Source organism: Octodon degus, unplaced genomic scaffold, assembly GCF_000260255.1.
Source record: "Octodon degus isolate 3935 unplaced genomic scaffold, OctDeg1.0 scaffold00029, whole genome shotgun sequence".
Lineage (NCBI taxonomy): Eukaryota > Metazoa > Chordata > Mammalia > Rodentia > Octodontidae > Octodon > Octodon degus.
In genome coordinates, this window is record NW_004524605.1 from 14,370,450 (window position 1) to 14,376,265 (window position 5,816).

The 5,816-nt window shown below is 41.6% G+C and overlaps 1 pseudogene; it reads right to left on the reverse strand.

Moving 5' to 3' along the window:
- Positions 1–1,165: 1,165 nt before the first annotated feature.
- Positions 1,166–3,173, reverse strand: LOC101580048 (annotated as a pseudogene).
- Between the last annotated feature and the right edge of the window lie 2,643 nt (positions 3,174–5,816).

Here is a 5,816-nt window from a genome sequence, read left to right on the forward strand (position 1 = left end):
TTATTTATTTATTTTTTGTGTGTATGTGTGCAGGGTCTCACTATACAGCCCAGACTCGTAGTGATCCTCTTGATTTCTGCCTCCCTAGTGCTAGGATTACACATGTGGGCCACCACACCTGCACTCCATCAACGGCTCAGCGCACCTGGGGGCAGGGCCAGCATGGCGTGCAAAGCCAAGGATCGAAACTTGGCCCCTGTGCTTACCTCAGCAAGCACTTAGTCTGCTGAGCTACACAGCCAGCTCTTCTCTCTCTCTCTCTCTCTCTCTCTCTCTCTCTCTCTCTCTCTCTCTCTAATAACTTAAGCATACCTGAGCTTGCAGTCATGACCTCTGCCACTTATTTATTAATTTAATTTTTTATTTTTTATTTTTTGGACTTCAGAAATCTTTTACTGAGTGCAAAGCAAACAGTGGGATGAAAGTATTATACAGAGTGAAGGGAGGATGTGGAAATCAATACAAAAATGGAAACAGCCCAGTGATAAACTAGACTTTTCAAACTTACTGTTTATACCTAAGGCAATTTTAGAAGTGAAATCTTACCCAAAAAGTGTTTACACAGCATTGGAAAAAAAAAAGAAATAATTTAGATTAAAGGAGCTAAATTTTCTATGCAAAATCTGTACAGCAGGGACCTGTTTTCAGTAGGTAAACCTATTTACAAGAATCTCTTACTCCTGTAATGCAGTCCTGTTTTAATAGAATGACTAACTCACATTCTTGCAGAGTTAGTCTGTAAGGCCTCAGTGCTCCCCTAGGGACTCCCAGTGGACCCACTTCCACCAGAGAAATATTTGCACTGCCCAACACATGTATAAATCTCCTCCCCCATGAATGTCTTGACTGAAGGGATTATAGTTCATTCAATTTTATATCTACAGTGACAATTAGTAGGTACTTCATGTTAAAATGCATGAATGTTAAAATAAAATTATTTTATACTACTGTTAATATATCAAAAATTACCACCTCTACCCATTTCAAATTGAAAACACCAAACTGCTACCAAATTTGCTACGGCCTTCATAATATAGCACTTTGGGAACTTTTTAATGTAAATAAATACCCTGCGTTTACTAATTTTCAGAGTAACTGCATAAATTTAGCATTCTCCATGCAATAGAAAACTTTCTTGGAAGTTACTTTATTCTTTTCTTCTTTTTCAAAGCTGCTTCTGTCAGAATGACTGCTTGGTTTTGGCCTGAACATTTGGGCTGGAGGACATCATCATAAAGTTCTGTTTTTTCTTCTCTTTGTGGAACTGGTAAGTGGATTCATTTTGCTTTTCTTCCTCATAATTCTTTTCAGTCTATCCTTCCAGCCATTGCTGTTGCTAGTTGTGTCTCCTTGTCAGACTTTGGTTTTTTATGAAGGCCCTCAATGTCCCAAAGAGACAGTAGTTCACTGCTGGGCTCCTCATCACTGTCTATTTCAATATATTTCCTCTTTGGGGTTTTTCCTGGGGCAACAGCAAGCTCTTTCCTCATTTCAGCCATATGGATTTTCTAAAAGTCTTCTTGAGTCAAGACCTGACTGGTGCTGACAGCTGAGGTCTTGGCCCTCTCCTCTTCCGTGGCCATGCTGCTCAGCTTCTGGGAGATCTCTTGCTGTTCTTCATTGGAAGAGTGGTGTACATAAACCTATTCACCATCAGCCTCCTTCTCTCCACTGAGACTCATACTTTCCCATCCATCTTCATTTTCAGCATCCTCTTCTTTCTCAACTTCCAGAAACTCTGCTCCTAAAATGTAATCTTTAGCATCTAACTCACCATATTCTTGTACCCTAGCTTCTGCAGAAGCTTCTGCAGGTTTGCCCCGGAATTTCTTCTGTTACATCTGAGGATTTAGTGTCTGGAAGAGCTGAATCAAAGTTCTAGCAGACATCATTACATTCTTATCTTTGTGCATCTTATACTGAGCCAGGTCTTGGAGAAGTTCCTCAGTCATGGCTAGAGAACATCGAGCTGTTATCTCCTGTGTAGCTGTAGGGTATCATCATAAAGTTGATACCTACTGTCATGACTACCCCAGAGTTCTTGTCAGTCATAAAATTATTGGCCACAGTTAAGAGCAATGACTGAATGATCTCCAGAGGTGCGAGGCTTCTGCAGCAAAAAGAAGGATCTTTGTTACCTCTCTCTGGTGGGGCTGCAGACACCTATGGAGAAAGGGGTAGAAATTGAAGAGAAAACGCCCATGGATGCCCACCAATCTGGAGGTGAGGTTCATAGCATCATCTTCACTTCAAACCTCTCCTGAGAGTTCTCTAGCTGCTTGAGTAGTTTTTCGGCAAAATCTTGGGAGTCATGAATCAAGTGAATAGCTGAAAAGTTAAACACCTTAGATTTTTTCTTCTTCATTTCTTGAGCACTGTCATTGACTTTTCCGACTTATTTTTGGAACTCTTCTTCCCTGTGGCATATTGCACAAGCACGTCTCTTGCTGTGGGTCTTTCATCCTCAGATTCTGAGTCACTATCTTTTTTCTCATCTTCATCTTTCCAAAGGAAAGATGTCAGAGTGGCAACCAATATCTTAGTGACGTTGGAGAAGCACGCGGTTGTAACAACACTGACAGCTTTGGCATCATTCCAGATGTTCCTTCAGTAGAGCTCAGTCATCACAACCAAAGACATCTTGGCTACAGTTGCATTGCTGTCTCTCAGCACAGTATACATACAATTCTACAGTACTATGTTCACTTTATTGTTCTTGTGCTTAGCATTTATATTCTTAATAACAGTCACAATGTGTGTGTGTGTAAAGTCCTTCACAGAAGCTTATCATAGCAACACAGAAGTTCAAAGAACAGCTCCAGCAGACTTGATGGACTGATGAGATTCTTATTTCTCCACCAGATCAAAGCTTTGCAAAATGTCATTCAAAGATCTGGATCTAAGACAGCGTGATTGTAGGAGAGAAGATCCTTCAGCTCTCCAGGAAAGTTACTCAGATGTTCTGGATAACGGCGACTAATCTGTGCCATGAACACCTCCAGCTCTGCCAGTTCTTTGCTGAGCTTATTTGGTTGTAACTGGAAAATCTCTGCCTTGGATTGGTTGCAATTATACTGCTGGAGAAACTCCTCGATGTAGGCCAGCAGGTCCCATGTGATAAGATTCTGTAACTGTGGCCGGTTGCTGGGCAACGTGCTGTTTCTGCTGTACATGTTGGTTGCAGGTTGGCTCCTCATGGAGCAGTTCTAGAGAAACTTTCACCCTATTGCAGCTCTCAAACCTAACTGGAAACAGCACATGGGACACCTGACAAGAGGCACCACATTGACTACCACTTCTGCCATTTAATTTCTATCTATTTAACTCTCTTCCTTTCAGTCCTGATCAATCACCTTCTTTCCAACTTTTTGGAACATGGTCATGGAAATAAATATTAATAATGAATGCGTGCAGCATCAAGGCCCAGCTCAAGTGTTCAGCCCACATTCCTTTGCTCCCTTGTTCTGAAACACGGTGTGACCATAGAGACCTGTAACCTATTTGGGGAGTGACATGGAGCAAATTGCCTGGATGTTTAAGTCTTTGTAGCTCCATCCTTAAATTAGAAAGGATGATTGATATGTTCATAAGGGATTGATACTTGTCCAAAAAGACATGGAAGAAATTTAACAGTTTTGCCTATTTTCTTCTCAGGTTGGATTCGGCTTGGGTTTTATTTTCATAATCTTCAAATTCAAGTCACAAATAGTTACTATAAATTTGGTGGAATAACGAAACAGCCGTTTCCCAGGGCAGCATCTTGCAAAGTGACAGGGATAGATCAAGCACCAGGAATGGGTCAGAGGCTGCCTAAAATAGACTCTTCCTTGGTGTCTTAGTCCTGGGAGGGAAAATATGCTCATCAAGATCCTGATTAAGCAGGGATTGCCAACGGCGCTCTTCGTAACCAGGCAAACAAGACCTTTTTGCTTTTTTAGCTCTTAAAACAAAAATCCATCAAGATTTAATCACACTGCTCTATCTGCATGACCTAACCTCTGAGTGTTCCTGAGAACATTTCACTCCGTCTCCAGGCCCTGAAGCGTGTACCTCGATGGGAACCATTGTCCCTTTAGAGTTTTCACTTGAGTGGAAGAAGCAAAGATTGCTTTTTGTTCTTTTGACTGTCTTCTAAATTAACATGAAATTAAAGATGGCAGTAGCTAGGGACAAAAAAGAAAGAAGGAAAGGAGGGGATGAGAGGGGATGCTCTTTGAAAAGTGCATCTTAGAACCTGGGGGAAACTAGTTCATCAATCTGATAGTTCCCTGCCAGGCCATCAGCAAAATGAAAATGCCTCCCTCAAGCAAATTTAAATCCTTTCATCTAGGTCTCCAAAACTCTCCTCTGGGGAGTAAGTCGAGGAATGTAAGTCCCCCCAAGCCCATGACCTCAGCATAAGCACAAATGTTACTGCCCTCCCTCACACTTCTTGCTCCTCCTTCCACACAACTGGTCCCTCCTGGGCTCTACCACCAAACCATTGCCAGCATTAACTATTGGCCACACCTGACTCTGTAATAGAGAAGTGACATGGACACTGATGTCTCAGTATTAGTTAACAAAGCATGACATCAGCCAATCATATTTCGCATAGGATTAATTAAACCTTGGGTAGAAGTTTGGGAACTCCCAACCCAAGGGTGATTGGGAGCTTTGAGCCTGGAGAAGGGACATATAGCTGGGGTTAAAGTTTTGTGAGCCTTGTCTGAAATCAGGCTTGGGTTCTGAGTCAGAGCATGGGGAGAGGTGAGGAGAAAGGGCTCCTGCTACATTTACTTCTAATTACTTCTCACTTTTGCCACTGGCTTATTCTCCCTCCCTCCTTCCGGTGATTATTCCTGCCACTCACAGGGTAATTCTACCCATCTGCATGCAGAGATGAAGTGTGGCTTATACAGTGGCAAATATCTTTGTAAGAACAATCTTGGTAGGGCTTGTCTGAGTGTAATTGCCAGATGGCTTGCATTAGACAGAAAGGCTTCAATTGCGACATTCTGACCTCCTAAACTGTCCCTCATTAACAGTTTCGGAGATCCTTTTCTTTTCCTTCCTTCTTCTGTCTCTTTTCACTCTTTTTCCCTGCTTGAACTGAAGTTGTATTTATTTCAAATTTTGGGAGTAGCACTTTTCTTTCTGTGAACTGATCTTCATGCATCATAAGAAAGTCATTTCTTTTATTAGTTTCTTTTATTTTTATATTTGTTAGGGATTTTTTTTTTTTTGAGACAGGGTCTCACTATGAAGTTCAGGCTGGCCTTGAACTTACTGTGTAGCCCAGGCTGGCCTCAAACTCAGAGTGATCTTCATACCTCAACCTCCAAAACACTAGGGTCATGGGTATGCACTACCACAACTGGTTAATAAAATCAATTTTAGGGGCTGGGTGATGGCTCAGTAGAATAAGTGCTTCCCTGGCAAGAGCAAGGGCCTGAGTTCAATCCCCAGTTCCACCAAAAAAAAGAAAAAATCAATTTTAAAAATGGGAAAAATAGAAAAAAGACATTATTCATCAAGGAATAATAGCTCATGTTAGAGTATTTGGCGTGTGACACACTCTGCTGTGTCTCACATGTGAACTCATCTTGTTTGGTCATTTTAACAGCTATTAGAAATAGGAGTTGTATGCTTTGTAGATGACAGAACTGCAGCTGTGAGATGTTCAGTAATTACCCAAGGTCACATCGTTAGTGAGCAGTAGAGGAAATTTTCAGAACATGCACGTGGTCTGACTCAGGCTATCTCTGGGTCTAACATGCTTTACCATCAGTCTAGGAACAGAAATCAAGAGAGGACATACCAATTAGGAAGATTCC